General features: G+C 36.9%; 1 protein-coding gene across 8 annotated transcripts in view; it reads left to right on the forward strand.

Annotated features, from left to right (window-relative positions):
* Positions 1 to 20,551, forward strand: part of LOC129721479 (homeodomain-interacting protein kinase 2) — a 202,128-nt gene that overhangs the window by 100,245 nt on the left and 81,332 nt on the right. The window lies entirely within an intron of this gene.

Here is a 20,551-nt window from a genome sequence, read left to right on the forward strand (position 1 = left end):
ACATACGCACGCCGTCGAATTGAATTTCTCATTCGTTCATTGACCGGCAAAGCGGACGGTTCTTTCAGGAGCAGCAGAAAGCGGGTGGTGGCAAATATTAAATCCCGTTTAACATTTCATTAAAAATATAAAAACGCCTAAACGAACACGGTTGTAAATTCGACTTTACAGCAGCAATTTAAATTCCTCAGCCAGTCTTTATTTATCGAGGAAAAATTACTGCGATGAATGATCAACACTTATTTGCTCGAAATTTCGTTTAGATCAAAACAGGTACCATAAATTATCGGTAAAAAAAGTACCATAAATTGTTGGTGATACATTCAATTTTCATTTTTGTTTCTCGCTGCGCGGTTTTGTTGTTCGAACACAGAAAAAAACAAACTTGTCTCTATCGTGAAAAATAACAAAACATTCAGAAATTCTCAAAATCATAATTAAAGAAATTAATACATTTTCCTGTCGCTCGTCAATCTTGATACGCAAAAAACGTGTAATTAAGTTCTTGCTTTTTTAAAATATTGAAATATACGTTATTTCTTAAAATACATGAAGTTATATGCTAGGCTGGAGCTAACCTAGCATGAGTTTTATCGGTTTAATGTCAAATAATTTCCAATCTTGAAATTTTCGGTCTCGAATTTTAGATAGTTTCATTGATTTTCGTAAGATAGGAAATTTTTACCCAATTCGTCAAAGACAACCATTGAAGTCTTGGTAGTGCAGCTACGAACAAAGGTTTTTCTGAAATGACAGCGCTAATATAAAAAATCTTTTTAGTATACATCAGCGGTTCTCAACCTGGGGTACGCGTACTCCTGGGGTACTCGAAAGCCTTCAGGGGGTACGCGAAAGAAAAATCAATAATGGCGGATAAAGCAATTTTTCTCTAAAACACTTAATTTGTTTTTAAATCTTGCTCTTAAAACATGACTGTAGCAATCAAGACTGCCACAACATGATCTACCACTACTCTCTCCCACTCTGCGAAAACATTCCAAGCCTTGGGGTACAATTGATTTGAAAAATATCGCCAAGGGGTACGCGAATAAAAAAAGGTTGAGAACCGCTGGTATATATTATTATTTATTAAGGCGTTATATCTGAATGCGTCTCAGCATTTAGAAATGCTTTGTTAGATAAAATTGCAGAAAATACTAGAGTTACAATTCCGTTTACTATTTGTTTTAATGGAATATAAAAATACTGTAGTCCAACGTCATGTTGTCGTGTCTTGGATACCACCCTCCTACTTTTTCAGTAGTTTTTATTTTTCAATATTTTTTTATAAAACTTTATACAATTTTCTAGTAGTCATTCGTTATAAACTTCTTTCTATCTCTCGTCATTATTCAGGTATGTAGAATCATAAAAAAGTCTAGCCCTTTTCAAATGTTAGTACAAACACGGTAGTAAGGCTACCATACTCACAAAGGTTCATTGAATTTTGAGAGGGGCTGATCGTGTTGGCGCGAAATCGGATATAAAAACGCCAATAATAATGAGAACGTTAATCTATTTCGACACTGAGAAAAATTATTGCTCTAAATTAAAGTAGAGCTGGAAAAGTCAAGACTTGCTAGTAGTGGAACAAAATTGATTTTTGAAAGAAAAAAAGGTAAAGAGCGTTTCCATGCCAAATGATCAGAAAATACGCAAAAATTGAATCGCCCTTTTTTATTTGAATGGAACTTTGCACACGTATTCGATCTAACATTTTTCGCGGGTGGACAAGAGTTCATCCAACTTATTTGCTGCCCAAGAATGAATGTCATATTGATCATACATTTCGATGAATTTTTGCTTGTTGCTGGAGAACCATAAAAAACCCTAAGAGAAAGGCGTATTTTCAGAAATGTTTCCCAACTTAATCCTGAAATATCTCAAAAACGGATGTATTCAGAAAGTTAGTCACCGAAAGCTTTATGCTTTGAGATTAATGTTAGAATCATATTGCATCATTGATTTGGTCATTTGACTATTCTTGCAAAAGTAAAAATTTGTAGTAATTGCCCCGGGCCCCCTAGTTCTGGGCCAGACGTGAAGACAGAGTGGCGACCATCTTTTTTGTTCGTAACCTTCGTGAACCGTTAAGTCATTTCAAAATTTAAAATTTTCTTATCGCGATAATTTTGAAACAAGACTCATTTTTGAGAAGCTATTTAAAAATGCCTTGTTAATGATTAGAACTATTTTTAGAGTAAAAATGGTTTGTTGAATCGGTGTGACGTCTTCGGCAAAGTTGTAGATAATAATTTGGTTTTCCGAAAAAAAATACCAACACTCTGGAAGAAATTTTTTTTTTCAAAAAAAGTGAAAGAAAGTGATTACCTAAAATGGCTCATTTATTAAAAACTACAAAAAAATACGTGAATATTACGAACTGTCCGATCATAGAAATCAAGAAAACTAAATTTTGGAAAAAAAAACAGAGGAAGAAGCATTGCACTGTGCTCTAAAAAAATCCATCAAGGTAATTGGATTGAATCTTAGTTTTCTCCTCATTTCTATACGCTCTCGTTTTTTATATAGAAAGAAGTGTTTTGCATGCCAACGAATGGATTCAATGCCATAAATCTTATCTTGGCAAAGACTTTTTCCGGTAGTGCATTTGACATAACGCACCGGTAATCAAGGCAAACCGCGCAAAAATATTATTCTCCCAAACAACTAGCGTCGTATGATATCATAAATCAATTTTAATGTATTTATAATCAAATTGTACCAATAACCGCACCAATAAATACCAAAGCAATGCTTTGTAGCTATATTCTAATTGAGGATTTTTTTTTATTCGACCCAAATTGATGTCGGTTTATATTAATTACGATTTTAATTAGTATTTTTTATCATATTGTGTCAATAGCCGCACTATTAACCCTCTAGTGATCAGTGCCGCCTTTAAACGGGCTTCAGTCAAACCTCTAAAATGCCTCAAAATTGTTTATGAAGATTCATAGTGATTTTACCGAAGTTCGTCTAAAAATTAACTTGGGCACTAGAGGGTTAAATTGCAATGCTTCGGAGCTGTATTCTAATTTAGGATTTCCCTATATTTGACATAGATTTAAATCAGTCAATATTTGGTGTTAACCTGACCATTCATTTCTTGTTAAAAAACAAGAGCAATAATACGTAATTTCTACAACTGTAAATAGTATAAATACCAAACCGAACACTGTATGTTGTCAACATTTCATTATTGCATATTTTTAAAATGCGAACCCGGTACAAATTTTGATTCAACTCAGTGACGATTAAACGCGGCATTTTCACCAGGAGCTCACGTGTAATAAAGGTAGCGCAAGAACCTGATCAGCTTGCACCTGACTGTCTATATCTGGACGCGTATATCGCAGCAAGTAACGCGGTCTCGTTTCGTGTTGACGTCATTGCGAATGCTTTTTAGATTGTTAATTTTTTTATTCCACCTATCAGTTTCAGTTGCTGCTAACCTAGGTGTGTGTGGATGTTTGTTCGTGTGGGTATATGTGCTTGTCTTTGTATAAACCCGTAATTCACAGACAGCATCGCGCAAAACCATCGGCAGAAATTGGTGTCACACCATGCCAAAAGTAGCAACCAAGGCGAGTCTTTATCAGTTTCTAGATGCGTGGCAGTCTTGCAATTGACAAGGCAAGTAGTTTCATGCGATTGAGAGTTTTTGTTGAAAAGGTTGCCATTATAAAATATTTATTCTAAGCCATCTTATGTTCTTCTAATTACTAATGTAAAATGACGCACTGAATCCAAACATGAAGTCTGATATAATTGAAGAAGAAGTTGTTTCGCTGAATTTATACATTCTTGACAAAACTCTATAACTTTTGCGAAAGATTGAGGAATGCCAGAGCAGGTTAGGTAATTTTACAGTTAATAGATCTCAAATACAGTTTTTTCAATCTACCCGGAGATCCATCAATTGGACGTGGAATTTTTCGCTCGCGAACAACTCTCTCAGTAGAGAAGACTTTTCCTATGAACACTGTTCTGAACCGTAAAGGTTATCGACATTTGCCGTGGAACGAAATCTTGATGAAAATTACTTCTTCATTAACACGTTTTCCCTGCACGCTGCTGCTGCTGCTGCCCAGCACAAGTGTACCAGTGTTCAACACATAGTTCAGAAAATACTCCAACTTACAAAGAAAGCATTCTTCTTCAACGTTCTCGACTCTTCCTCCGTGCGACTCAGATCGAATAGAGAGCATAACAATATCGCTACATCACCACTTGGAAGTTTGTTAGCAGCACGGAGGCAACTAAAGTGAACCGGGAAAAATTAAAAAAAAAAAAGCTTTTCCATTCGAAAACGTACAAATGCCCAGACTACAAGAGTTGCGTGGTTCGATGACTTCTCATAACTCTACTTCCCGAATGAGCCGGGAATAGCACTGGGTTCTCAAACGCAACTAAATATTCTGAAGATCAGTAAATTTTTTGGCCTAGTGCCAGTGCAGTTTTTTTTCTTCTAGTTGGAGATTTGCTCCACTGTTTAAAAAAAAACGTGGTTCTTTTTTCACAGTCAGCCCAAAGCCGGTGCCCAGTGCAGCTAATAAATATCGTCACAAATAATCTCTCCTATCTAACAGGTGCAACAGTAGAGTGCACTCCAGAGGAGGATGAAGCCGGTAATTCGCATCATTCATTTTATTTGCCTCTGCTGGTGTGCTGTTACAGGACCTACAGAAGATGAATTACGACAATTTTCTTCATCATTGTACAGCCTGCAGAGGTGTGCCGTTCGCACATGTACTTAGGAAATACATTTTTCTAGCAATAATTCATGGCCTCCTTGTGCCGCCTGTAATGTGCGTTTTGTTTCTTTTACAGTGTTGGGGTATGTAATGCTCGATAAGTTTATAAAAGCCTTACTAGACAACAAACCAGATAGATTAGATAACAATTAAACTGTCTTCATGAAAAATGACCAACTTAATTTTACTCAATCAGTTGGCCATAGATGCAACAAAAACATGAATGATTTAATTTATTCTATTTTCTGGAGGTTTCGGTTGCATTATAATTCGCTCGTATACCGATGTCAACAATCTTTTATATTAACATCAAACTGTTTTTTTAGCTTTAAAAATTCTATATTCAAATGAAATAGTGCTTTATCACGTGCTTCAGCACAAAGTTGGAATTCCAATAACTACTGACTGCTTATTTCAATTTGAAGCTGCGACTAGAATTACACAACTTTTATACAATCTCATATTATATGTGTTGGTACCTGAATGCTTGTCATTTAGAATCTTTCGAACAAAGTGATTCGAAAAACATGATGATCATTTTGCAGAACGTATGGACAAATAAAACATCTAACAAATTGTAACATTTGACCACAAGGGTCACTCCTGCTAGTGGTGCAGGATTATTATAAAAAAATGGCTTAGGAGAATCGAACCTATCTGATCACCGATATCAAAGTTTCTCCTCCGTCTGTCATGCGATGGATGCATCTCTGCGGACTGCGAACCGCTAGGCGGCAGTGCACTTATATACCAACCTATATGTCGGTGCAGTTTCTGCTATTCCGTACTTTCGTAGTTTGATTTTTGCACGGAAGAAAGCCTAGACATACAGGGCATTAGAGTTGGCGTAGAGGCCCAGCATACGGCTATTAAAAATTTCACAGAAAGGGCCACCGACGTGTCGGCTTGATGAGGCGAAGAATCGGGAGCAAAGCGGGTCGGCATGGCAATGTACGTGGGTTACTCTCCACGGCTACGAAGCCAACTTTTCCAAGCTTGCCAGCGTTGCTGCCAGGCCGAGGAACGCGGCTGGGTTAGTTTAATTCTTTCAATCGTGAATTGGCCAGCCTATCTACGTTTATACGACACGACGTTCAGACAATCTGAAGTCGAACTAGCCGCATACGGGAAGGGTGGTGGAAGCAAACGAATGTGGAGTGACATTTGTGGAAAATAATGAAAATTTAGTTTTTTTTTGCCGCGGTCGCCTCCTACATATCCACTCCGGCAGTCTTGTCTGCATCGGCTGACGCTGTCAGGTCCCGGATCGTTTTCTTTAACCCGCCGCCGGTTGTGGCTTGTTCCCAGGGACTGCTATGATGCTGAATGTTTGAGCACCTAACTGATGGTGGTCGTGTAGCATTATGTAGTCTTTCGCTTTTTCGCCCGGTAGATGCTCGGTATGTGTGTTTCGCACTGTTGCTATGTTTTGTGTATATGCGCGGGAATAGTCATACCCACGCTGGCAAGCTAGTTGGCAGTGCGGAAACCGGCGCTGCCAAGGAGAGATTTGTTTGAACAGCTGGCCTTAACCGGACGAAGAGTGAATAAACTTTGCAGTAGTGACCGATGCTAGAGAACTCGCTCTGCTTTTTTTGACGATGGATACCAGTTCGCTCCTAACGGTTGGAATCATTGAGCGGAAGATCGGTTCTTAGAATCGACCGTAGCTATCGAAACGCACATGAGCATAAATTCAAATGTACTTAATCTGTAGAACTTAGAGCGTAATCACGTATGACGTTTTTTTTTTGTATAAATACTGGCCTGGCCCCAACAGTATCTTTTGATGTTAAATTAAACCGGATTTAAATAATTTAATCTAATACACTTTTGATATTAACTAAACTAACCCTACACACTTCTGAGTGGTTCCAACAACAGATTTAACTCGGTTGAAAAAATAAAAATATGATAACTTGTATTCAGTAAACCCCATAAATTTGTGAGTGACTCCAACAGCCTTCCTTATGTCGGTATCAATTAGATTCACATCGTGTAGTATAGTAATTTGCAATTCACTGAAATATACCATTTACTGTGAGTGGCCCCAACAGCATACCGTTGTCTGTTGGTTTGAATCCTCCTCCTCTCATCCTCCTTTCATCATCGCCAACTTCAATGCAGTTTGGGGACCAAACCCGAAACTCAATCTTGAATGTAGTAATAAAGAAAAAAAAAACAAATTTGGTCCGGGTTCCGATCTGGTCTACATTGTTTTTGGTGAAGTCTGGTAAGTAAACTTATCAGTTGTTCGGAAGGGTAGTTTTTATGAATGAACCACAATGATGAAGCGTTTGGCAAGTAAGACAAAATGTTGAAGTCTATCGGAACGATGATAAACGAATTTTCCTGCCAATTTCCATATTCACATGATGTTTTGACGTAGAACTACGTTCTACTTTAGTAGAGTGACATGATGTGAAATGTGTAATGAATTTTTTTTTCAAATGTTCTTTAAAATGCGAATGAACTTCTTACGAGGCTTCTCCCTAAAAATATCTTGTTCAGCTGTAAAACACAAGAGGGGATCCAGCCGAAAGTTCTAAACTACTTTCCAATGCGTCCATATCCAAACATATCCATAAACCAATCTTTGTTTGCAAAAAACAGAGAAACTAAAATCTAGGCTCCATTTTCAAAAAAAAAAAATGCTAATCCTGCTAATCCACTCGGAAACCCACTGTAATATTTGCTACTTTTTCCCGGACGTGCGATTAAAAAAAACCTGACGAATTCTAACATAAAAAATTGTCATGAAGGTTTGTTTTTTATTTTTTTTTTTTCGGAATTGTTTCGCTTTTGACGTAGAATTACTTCTGAATTGAAAAAACGAAAACATCGAAAGCGTCACGAAATTGTCCTCTTTCAAATGCCTAAAACTTAGTCAGTTTCCAACGGATTTTTTGCGATTATGTCACGTTAACCATTGTACTATTAAAAAATGTCGGCCTTTGTTAAACCTATATTTCTACCAGTCAGAGCTAAAAGTTAGGCCAAATATTAGACGAAACTCTGAGTCTCAGTCTAAATCAAACTAAACAACCAGTCGCTACCTTTTTTCCCCAGCACAGTCGATACTAAAGCATACAAACGATTTGACCTTTTAAACGATTTGTTGTTGTTTTCCTCGCTTAAGTACACAACGACACACCCACCGGAGGTATAACGAGGTATAGTCACGTATAAAAGTAAACATGCAGAAATTCGGTCTTCATTGTATAACCGAATACTGCAATATCTGGAAAATGGATTGACCCGCAGCGGCAAATAAAAAATTTCAGTGTAGTGGACCTGAGCAGGTGATTGCAAACATGTTGCATGGTGTTTGTACTCGTTTGTTCTATTCGATCTCAGCCTTTCACCGCAGATTGATCAAAAAAGGAAACCGGCGCATAATGGGGCGACTCTGTGGAATCGTTGCGCTAGCCCCGCAATAGCCCTGTGTACACTTAACAGTTGGCTGCGAAGTCTGTGTATAATAAACAGAAGGTCGAGTTCCGAATCGGAATGTAGTACCAAGGCTTTGCTATATTTGCTTTTGTTTAATGTACACTATAAACAAGCCTCTGGTACTCAGTCCTGGTGCTCCAAAACATAAATAATGGTTAGTTTTGACACTGTTTCAAATATCGGAATGTAGATGAGTTAAACTTAGAAATTTTAAAAAGTGTGATTTATTATATTGAAGCATGTCTAAAACCATTGTTATTATCAAAATAATATGAGCCAACGTGAAGAATATACGTTTTTAGTGTTCAATTTTCGTTTAAATTTTTTAAATTCACAAACACTCGTTGTTTCTTTTCGAAAAAAGGTAGTTTGCGCAATTCTGCCCAAGATCGGACTAGATACATTTGAAAACATTGAAGTCTGTTGTATGAAAAAAAAAAAAAAAAAATAAAAAAAATCTAAATCACTTTTTTTTGAGTATTACGAGAAGATTATTCATTATCCCATGATAAGGAGTTACTCTTCACTATTTTACAGACAACTTTTCATTAGACGTCATCAAGATTCAAGTTATTCTTGGAGCTCCAGCAAATTTCATAACATTGTATTTTTATCAAGAAAAACACATGTATACTTTGAAAAATCAGAAAATTTAAATTTTGTCGAGATGCTCCTAAAATTTGGTTTCTGACACTTCAATATGTACCCAAGTAACAACACTGGTTTTACCAAAGTTTTATAGCGCTGTTTTGCCTGTATTATGCGCTACAAAACTTTGATAAAACCAATATTGTTACTAGGGTAGAACTCTAGAAAAATACCATCTCCCAGCTGGTTTCGAAGTACGCTCCCGACCTAAAAAGTCAGTCATCGTAGGTTTGAGTCTCGGATCGAGAGAGACTGTTTGTGTCAGTAGGATTGTAGCGCTAGCCCCGCAATTGTCTTGTTTACTAAACTTTTGGCTGCAAAGTCTGTGTATAATAAGCACCAAGGCTTTGCTTTATATGAAAAGTATAACTTAAAGGAAATTCTCATTTTCAATTTTAAGTCGAGGGTCAGCGGTTTTCCACTGTGCGGCGGACCGCACTGCACAGCATTGCTGAATATGTCCGGATATGTTAGTGATTCTGTCCGGATTTGTCGCGTTTGCTTCCAGCCGTGTGGCCACTGTTAGTAGTTAGTTGTGCGTACTCTGGTAGTGTGATCGTTTGTTTACATGTGATATGTGTTTGCTTGCTTGCAATATGTGCGAAGGATTAACGAGAGAACTAGAATCGTCCCGTGTCATCACCAAATGGCAATCCAAAACAATGATAAATTGAACAATCATATCACTTTTTAGCGTCTCAAAATTATAAAATTGAAGTAGTTCTCACTGAACAGCATCTAGCACATTGTACAAGTTTGAACTTTATTTTTATTACCTCTTATAAAAAAATTTCGACTTAAGCTGCAAAGGCACTTCTACTCGTGATGGGATTTTGTGGGATGAAGTTTAATAGTACTTCTCATCGACAATGCAATTTTTTTGAGTTATGTCAGTGTTGTACGAAATCGATGATATTACTAAATGGCCCAATCACAGATTTCTGATTTGCATTAGTAAAAAATATTTTTATTTCAAGAATTTTTTGTGCAAACTTTTTTTTTTATTCGCTTAGAATAAATGTAGTTCTTTGGCAACACATTTCATAATTCGCAGAAAAGACAACATTGCTTCAAGAACGTGTTTGTGGCCCTGAAAAGGGCCGATTGTAATTTAGTATACCTATACTGCCGTGAGATGACAAAGTGACTTACGTGCCATTTTTTTGAAAATGTTTTTTTTTCATGCCAATTTGTTCTTTATTCGAAGACCTATCTTTTGGTATCTTCCTTTTCGTTGTTACTTATTCGTACGTTGCATGAAATAAGAAAAACAAAGTGACGTAGGCACCTATTTCAAAACAAAAGTGACAAGAATCTCATTCGATTTTAGGCCGTACTGAATAACTGATCACTTGGATCTACGTCACAATGTCATCTCACGGCAGTATATGTATGTTAGTTTACCTACAAACAGTCTGAAGCACAGTCCGTCCTTTTTTCGAATTCTTCCATTCTACCACCTACGTCGCGCCGCCTAGTTGAAGTGTAAGTTCTCTCCGTAGGTATTTAAGACATTCATCACGGACAACCGTTATTTTGTTTGTTCATTGTAGCATCCGTTCAATCGAATTTACAAGTTACAATGTCTGGTTGTGGCAAAGAAGGCAAAGCCAAAGAAAAAACAAAAGACAAAGTTCATCTCATGCTGGGCTTAAATTTCATCCAGAAGGCATAATTCCCAGATTTATGAATTTCAATTAGGGCAGTAAAATGAGTTTTTACCTGTAATTACTATTTAAAAATTAATATAACATTTTCATCGAGCGTGATTGATTTGATTCTCTCCAAGGTTACCAATCTTTTATAAAAAAACGGGAGTTTAAAAAGATTTATTACTGAAATTTACCGCTTCGCACCATTTAATTTATTAGCCCAAATCGAGGGTAAGCAAGAAATATATTAACATTAGACAGACTGTCGTATTTATTTTGTTAACCTAGCGGTCGATATTTATTCTGCATTTAATGATGTAATTTTTTTTCCTAGTCATATTCTCTTCCAATCGCCAATCTGAATATTTTATTTAATTATTCAAATTGAGTTTTTGAGTTTTTTTTAAGAAATTCAAGAATCGCATTCAGTTTCAGTTTTATTTCGAAATTAAATCAGAGTTTCCGAATTCTACCCTATTCGCTGTATCAACAATTTACTGAAGTTATTGTCATCTGTTGCATTAAATTTAAACAAGTTTAATCAATAGAAACTAAATTTTCTAATTACATTCATTTATTTCTTCTACTTTCAGGTACTTACTGATCCATCGTAAAATCGCCTACATTTTGGGAAAGAAAATCAGGTAACTTACTTTCTAAGTCGCCGTTGTGCATTGTCTGCAGTTATGCCCTTCTTGTCACCCTATGTCGAAATCATACTATAAAATTCATCTGAATCGCACCGTTTTATGTGCGTCTGCTTTCCATCCACTCAGTTTAACTGTGGTAACAATCTGTGACAAAGTAAGTCTTCAGCGGGGTACCCACATAGTCAGTTGAAAAGACAGTGCGCTACACTCAACAGTTGAAGATTTGTGGGATGCTGTTGACTGGTTTACGGCGCGCGGTTTTTCTTTTTCACCGGATGAAGCGCGCGGGCGCGATTGTGGCTTTCTCCGCCAAGCTATCGCTGGCCGTAGTTTTTTTCCTCGTTAATATATTTTTTTGCAAGAGAAGTAAAAGCAAAATATTCCGCGCATAGTAGCTTGCCTTTCTCCCTTCATTTCGGTGGGCGGTCGGGGGCTTTCGACTGTAGAAATGCGTTCATCACAGATGTGCATAAAAAGGTTTGACGCCGCCGCCTGTCAGCGAGTGAAATTGAAGAAACCGCGTTTGCGTACTTAGCTTCTGGCTTTGAGACATTACACAAATGCTGTCACATCACAATGTGGCTCGATTGGCATTTCAAAACACTATTTCCGCACATCTCTGGTCGCGCTTCGGTTCCTGCTGGTTGGTAGGTCACGCTGGTTGACTTGGAAAACAAAAGCGTTTCTTTGACTGTAGCCTATACACTAGGGTGTCCCAAAAAATCGATGCTGAAAAAGTCAAGGTGCTCAGCCCTAAATTGAAGGATAATGTTATTTACAGCATTTTTGTAGAACATTTCGACTTTCTAAAAAATTGTTTTCAGGTTGCCCAAACGTGATTTATGAAAAAATGAGTTTTTTCAGCTACAAACCCACTCTTTTGCACTTTTTTCAATTCTGTTCGATTCCTAAATTTTTCCATATATTTTTTTATTTTTGTGGGGTTGTTTTTGAATATTTTGCATGGTTTGGTTCAGCATTTCATTCAGTTTTATGACTCCCAGAGCCTATTAAACATCACAAAAAAAAAATCTAATAATTTTGAGATAAAACTTTACGAAACACAAATAAAAAAAATTGTGATCAAGAACTGAAATTTTCATTGCGAAGCGGGATTTACGACGAAAGTTTACGTGCAAAAAGATACTTGATATCTTATCGGGGAGCTGAGATATTGGCATTTTTATATGTGATGGAAAACTATGCATTTAAACAAATATGTTGAATAACTGTTTTATTTTGGGAGATAAAAAACAACAATCTTTAGAAAACAAATGCATTTTCAGATGGCTGATAACTTAGTAGAAGGTTTAAAAATTCGGAAAAATTTGTGAAAAAAGTTAGAACGGAAATTGTGATTTTTAATGCCTTCTATTTGAAAACTAAATGGTGCTCGTAATATATAAGAGATAGAAACATGATGTCTTCGGTAAAGTTTCTTGTTTTGATATAACCTAAAACTTTGTCGAAGATACCGTGCGTCTATCTTATTTTGATTAAAAAGTAAATTTTTTATCTCACTCATAGGTGGATTGATTACCCATCTTTCTACATTAAAAGATGCATTTTTAAATATCCTGAAACTCCTCCGAACATACCTTTGCTATAATCATCATTTGATTCACAATTTAGGAAATTATACGCTCAAACGGTAAAATAAAATACTGTGCAATGGAGGTATTGAGCTTTAGTGGCATTTTTGACAAAATGCATAGTTTTCCATCACATGTAAAAACGCCAATATCTCAGCCCCCCGATAAGATATCAAGGATCTTTTTCCATGCAAATTTTCGTCTTGAATCCCGCTTTGCAGAAAATATTTCAGTTTTTGATCAAAAAAAAATTTTATATGTGTTTTGAAGGGTTTTATCTGAAAATTGCGAGAAAAATTCACTTTTTTGTGATGTTCAATGAGCTCTGTGAGTCAAATAATTGAATGCGATGCTTGACCAAACCATGCAAAATACTCAAAAACAATCCCACAAAAATAAAAAAAATATATGGAAAAATTTAGGAATCGAACAGAGTTGAAAAATTGGGTTTGTAGCTGATAAAAGTCATTTTTTCATAAATCACGTTTGGGCAACCTGAAAACAATTTTTTAGAAAGTCGAAATGTTCTGCAAAAATGCTGTAAATAACATTATCTTTCAATTTAGAGCTGAGCACCTTGACTTTTTCAACATCGATTTTTTTTTGGGACAGCCTACTATACACGTACGTATACGTATACACACATGTGCCACTAAACGACAGATATTGATGCCAAATTAACTTCGCAAACAATAGGAGGTACTGGCAGGGCGAAATAATAATGCATGCTGTTTTGAAAATGCTGTGCATTTTTTCTTCGCCGTTGGAAGTGATGATTAGAGGGCGGCTCGCCGCTGTCACCTCGCCTGGAGCGGGTGGGCGCATTTGGTTCGAGCTGTCTGTTACAAACATCACATTCGTTGCGACGCACGAGGAAACCTGGCGCTAGGCCAATTCCGATGTCGGTGCCAGTTGCTATTGCTATTGTATTTGCGAGTCGGGACTGTTCTGTAGGCGCTGTCATTTGCCGTGGAAGTAGGTTACCTAAGAGCACACGGAGACAGATCGGGACCCGGTTATGTGAATAAGTTAACAGTTCAATACTCTTACAACAGCAGATTGTGTGGTCATGTTTTCATTAAAATTGATACAAAAAATAAATTTTACATATTCGTTTCACTTAAGATGTTAGAATGATTGCGCATACTAGGAATGCAAAACTTTTACACTACCAAAATGGACACAAGACTCTTACAAATATAAAAATGTATGAAAAATGTACAATATACAAAAATTTATATTTGACGGATAAATCTGCACTTCCCTGAACGCAGTACCAATATTAACAAACGGAATAAATTTTTATAGGTTCACAAAAACGATCCTCTCAATCGCCATTGGTGGAGCCCAAGTTTGTTTTTATGAGAAAGCTCCGAACTGGTGCTAACGAAACAACAACAAAAAAGTCGAAAAACCAAAACGAGCGCAAATTACAGCTGCCCATCTGCTCCAAAAGGCGGTGAATTCGGCTAGGCGTCAAACGAAACTACATTAATCTCGATGTTACAGATCACTCGCTGGACCGGATGGACGCGATGTGACCCCCGACAGAGAGCAGCTGAAAACCCGTTCGAGACAGGAAAGTTCCAGTTAAAAACAAAACAAAAAAAAAACAGGCAAAAGCAGAATTTGGCGATTCGCGTAGCACTTTCGAGCGGTCGGTCAGCCGGTTTGTAGCGCTGGCTGGCTACGGAAGCGATAGTTGCTGAAATGTCCTACATACATGCCACCAAGAAACGAAAAGCACTGAGAAGCATCCCATTTTTTGGGGAAGGTTAGCAACGAGCAGTTTTAATGACGACTGGGATGTAAAAAATACACCGGATGAGAAAAATGGTCACCTGCTGCTTTCTAAATAATTATAGAGTACCGTAAGGAGCTTTTCTGCGCTGGATTGATGAGGGGTTGAAGACGTCGTAACGGAGTTGATTTGAAACGACCAACAGGTATTCAAATGCGTAGTTTTCAAAACTCGACCGCTTGTGAATATCTTATGCAAATATTGAAACGAATGTTCTGGTATTGTTGTGTTAATATGTGACACACAAGTGAGCTGTTTAAATTAGACCACCTTTTTGGGTTTTCATCGTTCGATGTCCGAAAAAAACTTTTAACTTTATACAGCTCACAGCACAACCAGTTTTAGCACTAGTTAATTTAGAAACCAGCAGCTACAACTGTACTGAGGCAGCCTCGTTACTGCTGGCAGTCTTTGGTGCAGCCCTTAATTGATTGGCGACCATTGAACGTTGTAGGTGGGCTTTATTGTATACGATATTCCAAAAGCACTGCAAGTTACACAAACCACAAAGCGGTAGAAATCATCACCGCAAACTAGTATGGTCGATATTTTCTATTTTCAATGCTGGTGTTACACTCTGTCCCACCGTGCCCGGCATTCTGTGCAAACCTAACAGCCAGGTGTAGGCGTTTATAATAAATTTGCGCGCACTCCTGCAGTGAGAAATCGTACGATAGAGAAAAAAAATCGCATTGCAAAGCAATTTCTCCATCAGGCGGAGCAATTCGATTTCCCGTCGCGACGAGGCGCACCACGATGATCCACGGGAAAGGCACTCCGAATGGGAGTTGATTCTTCTGTTCACGAGTTGTACGGCCGGCAATTGGATTCGTTTGGCTTATGATATTTACGTTCAACACGAACTATGATGAGTAATGGCTCGTTCTGTAGCTAGCGACATTCACATACAACAATGTTTCACCAATGGTTCGAGAGTATGGCCTCCTGCCGTTTCCTTTCTTCGGCAAAAGTAATCTTCCCTGAAACGTGACCTCGTTGGCGGGAGATCGATAGTTTACAGCAGGAAAAGTTACACCGATTTTTATGCGCTCGTCATGCTTTCCAAATAGTATGTAGCGTATAGAGAACCTGGATACGGGATCCCACCCGGGTGTAATAAATTCACCAACTTTTCCATACGGTTTGAAGTCATCCGAGTTGCACCATAACCGAGCTAAACTTGAATCCATTTACGACATTACCGTTCCCTGCATTCTCGGTGAAACGTTCAACCCGTATGGTGAGATGCATTATTTCAAAATGCAAATTGACTGTTTGTTTTACAAAAAACAGAGCTATTTCAATACCATGTTCTACCAGAATTATTCCGCTGTAGACTTTGCTTGTGCTAGAGTCATATCTTTTGCGGAAGTTTTTCTTGTATAACTGACTCCATTTCGAACATATTCAACATTTATTATTTCATGTAAATGTAAGTTGAGCATGGTAATGAATGAAAGGTTTCTCTATAAATTTATCTCAATTTCCCGAGCACGACTGAAAATTGAGCTTTCCTGCCTGGATGAAGTTCGTAGAACTGTTGTCATGGGCGTTAGATGAAATATTTTGATTGGGAATGTTGAATGGTTTGATTCCTTTATTTATTTATCTAATATAAACGGGGTTTTTGTAAACACGCTGCATTTAATTATGTTAATGGAGCTAGGTGGATTCGGGAATCGATCGGAAACAACCTATTAGAAATTTTATTATTTATCGAAGTACTGTTTTCGAAAAAGTGTGGGGGGGGGAGGGCGAGGTTCATCATTCAGCTCGAGATAACTTGACTTTTTAGCCAAATTGAAAAAAAAGGTCGGTTTGAAAGTTATTTATTTGTCAACATTTGACGTGGTATGTGGATATACAGATTCAATCCTATGTGGTGTTTACACAATCTTGTAGATAACTTGTTTTTCAATCGAAAAATTGTTTATTTTTTTCATTTTAATTAGACGGCCAAATTGAATCTAAAAACGCTGCCTTAAACCCATCGAATAGTAAAAGCGATTAAAGGCTACTGACAGTGCATCTTGAACTGTCCTACAGATCAGACGTGTTTTCGGTTGCTTGTGGACTGGTCTTTGACTGCCTACAGCCTCAAAGTTTGTGTTTTGTCAGTGCATCTTTTAAAGACTACCTGAACGTTATTTCACATCAGTCTTTATCAAGACAACCTACTTTCGAATTTAACATTTGTTTTTAAATTTTTTTCGTTTCACTTGAAACGACAGGGCGAAAAAAGAAACCGCGCATCACTACGAGGAGAAAGAGAGAGCATCCTCTCTCGGACAATTCGAGTGTATGCAGCGAAAACCCTTTTGATATTTCGCCTGAGCAAGGAGCCGGTGAAATGGAAGTTATTACTAACGAAACAATACAAAATGTAAATTCTTTAAAAAAAGAAAAAGTTCCGCCTATTGTGGTTACTATTTCTTCGGAATTTAATGTATTTAAAAGCAACTTTCAACGTTTGTTTCTGACGTTAAAGTTATCTATCAAATGGGCCGTAGAGGCGAATGCCGCTTATTAGCTGATTAAATTAGGGGACGTAATCGTCTTGTTAGTATTTATCTGACGAATAAATGCCAAGTCGTTCAAAGTTGTCTTGAAAGGTCTCACCAACGATCAAACCGTTGATGAGATTAAAATTACTTTGACAGAATTACTTGGCATACCTACCGAACTAATTCTAATGAAACAAAAATCGCGAGGTGAAAACAGCCAGAAAACTGGAGTGTCCTTTGTTGACTATTTAATACATTATAACCGCATTATGTCTGAGTATATTTCAAAGTTGTGTACCGAATTATTCATAATTGACGTAAAAATATTCTTTAAAAAGAAACAAGATTTGAATCTTAGGTTACAAATCGCCAATAAAAACTTACAAAACCCAGGTTAAAATTTTAATTACTAAAAATATTTCGAAGGCCAGAGAAGTCAAAAATGATTCCAATTAGGCTTTATATTTCAACTTGAAACAGGCAAAAACTAAACTATGATAAAAAATACCTAAAACCCAAAACAAGTAACGCCTCCGCCAACCACCAACGCCATAGGTGTCGATGGTTGTGTGGTGACGTTATCCACTCACACTCAACCAAAACTGATCTAGATTCAATCCTCCAGAGATTTTCTGAGGCGAAAAATCTCTGGATTCTTCTATCGCATGGGAAATTGAAGCCATTGGTGCCGGTCCGTTATTCAACGGGCCGTTAGTTAAGATTCTAGTTGGAGTCGCCTCGCCGGGTGCCGGAGATTGACACAATAAGCAAAAATAAAAAAATCGTAACCTAACCCATTCCCGGCGAGTGATGCCATATGGCATTACCTGACATTCGAACTTTGATTTAAGTTCAACAACTATACTTGAAAATTTGCACGACACTATTATTCAGCATTGTTAGCGAATAGATTGATGTTTAATTTGCAATACAGTTTGTGTTGTTTATGCATATAGTTGATTAGTAATAAGAGTTTAAAGTTCATTGCGATTCGATTTTAAAGAATTCACGTTTTCAAAGACCAGAAGCAACGAAAATGATTTAAAATTTAATTCAAAATTTATGAAATAGTATTGTAGAGGCTTAAAAATGCAGAGCCTGTCTTGGTTTTTTTCTCAAAATTTCTCAAATCAGAAAGACTTATTCTTCAAATAGAGAAGTCAAAACTATGAGGGCCATAGCAAAAATTATTCGCTTAAAATAAACCTGGAAAAATACCACGTAAGGATATCAAATAAGTCCTTTCTCTATTGTCGAGGCAATGACTGAGCCTCAAGAGATCTTTAAGAAAACGAAAAAAATATTTTGGACGACAGAAATACACACAATTGTTCATAATTCAGCAAAAAAAAATCAGTTATAAAAGTAATAAATTCAATTTTTTTAAATAGATTTTTGTTGAAAATTCGGAAATTTAGAACGCGGATTCAGAAAACACAAAACAAGCTTCCTAATTAGCTAAAAAAACCAAAAATTGTTTCTTAGTAGCAGTAAAATTGTATTGAAGCCTGAAAGAAACTAACAACATCAATGTAAATCAGTGCGTCTTGAACTGTCCTACAGATCAGACGTTTTTTCGGTTGCTTGTGGACTGGTCTTTGACTGCCTATAGCTTCAAAGTTTGTGTTTTGTCAGTGTGTCTTTTAAAGATTACCTGAAAGTTATTTCCCATCAGTCTTTCTCAAGACTACCTACTTTTGAATTTAACATTTGTTTTAACTTTTTTCGTATCACCTGAAATGGCTGGACGGAAAAAGAAACCTCGCATCGCTGCGGGGAGGAAAAGAGAGGCATCTCTTTCTGACACATCGAGTGTCTGTAGTGACAATCCTTTTGATATTTTGCCTGAGCAAGAAGCTGGTGAAATGGAAGTTATTAATAACGAAACTATACAAAATATAAAATCTTTAAAAAAGGAGAAAGTTCCACCTATTGTGGTAACTATTTCTTCTGAATTTAATATATTCAAAAAGGAACTTTCAACGTTTGTTTCTGACGTTAAAGTTACCTATCAAATTGGCCGTAGAGGTGAATGCCGCTTATTAGCCGACTCAGTAAAGGGTCGTGATCGTCTTGTTCAGTATTTAACTGACAAGATGTACAAATTTTTTACATATGACACCAAGAACGCCAAGCCGTTCAAGGTTGTCTTGAAAGGTCTCACCAACGATCAAACCGTTGATGAGATCAAACTTACTTTAACAGAATTACTTGGCATAGCCCCTACCCAAGTAATTCTAATGAAACAAAAATCACGAGGCGAAAACAGTCAGAGAACTGGAATTTCCCTTGTTAATTATTTAATTCATTTTAACCGCAATGAGGTTAACAACTTAAAATTTTTTGAAAAAGCACATGCTTTGTATAATGTGCGTGTAAAGTGGGAAATTTATAGGAAGTATGGCGGAGGTGAAAAGCATATCACCCAATGCCGTACTTGCCAACGTTATGGCCATGGTTCCAAATTCTGTAACATGGACCAAAAATGTCTTAATTGTGGAGACTCTTCTCACAAAAAGGACACATGTCCTGTGAAAGAGAGTAAAAATTTTCGCTGTGCGAATTGTAACGGCAACCATATGTCAAATTTTTATCAATGCCCAGTCCGTTTAGCAATTGTTAAGGCAAGGCAAGGTAAACAAAATTCAATTTCTCAATTAAAACCAACTTCAAAACAAAATTCTCCAAGCGTACCAGTGACGCATAGTTTACCTACTCCTTTGCATACCCGTTTAACTTATGCACAGGTTACAGGTAGTTCGAACATTATACCGCCTAGTGTTGGTAGTTCGAAAATGACCGTTAATATGGGTAAGCAAAACACGCTAGAAAATAATTGTACACCTATTACTTCAGCTAATATTGCTGCCGAAAATATTTTTTCCAATGTCAACTGCCTGGGGCCTATTACGGCAGGTAAACTTTCTTTTTTGCAACAGGCAATGTTCGATCTTATGAACGCCATGTTGCAGGCAAAATCAATGTTTGAAGCCATTCAAATAGGCACAAATTTTACTATTAAAATTGTTTCTAATTTAAAATTTAGCAATGATTTTAAATAAAACAATTAAAATATTAAATTGGAATGCTCGCTCATTGAAGGCCAATGAGAATGAGCTTTTTAACTTTTTAACAGTAAATAATGTGCATATTGCAATTATTACTGAAACATTTTTGAAACCTAACATAAAATTAAAATATGATCCCAATTACGTGGTTCATAGATATGATAGGATTCAGGGTTCCGGCGGTGGAGTTGCAATTGTTATTCATCGCCGAATCAAACATCGTGCTCTTCCCCATCTTGAGACGAAAGTTATTGAAACTTTGGGAATTGAAGTTCAAACTGAACTTGGGATTTTATTTATTGCCGCAGCATATTTACCATTTCAATGCACACGCGAGCTCAAAAATTATTTTAAAGGTGATTTACAAAAACTCACCAGAAATCGTTCGAAATTTTTCATAATCGGCGATTTTAACGCTAAACATCG

This window comes from Wyeomyia smithii, chromosome 2, assembly GCF_029784165.1.
Source record: "Wyeomyia smithii strain HCP4-BCI-WySm-NY-G18 chromosome 2, ASM2978416v1, whole genome shotgun sequence".
NCBI classification, from domain to species: domain Eukaryota; kingdom Metazoa; phylum Arthropoda; class Insecta; order Diptera; family Culicidae; genus Wyeomyia; species Wyeomyia smithii.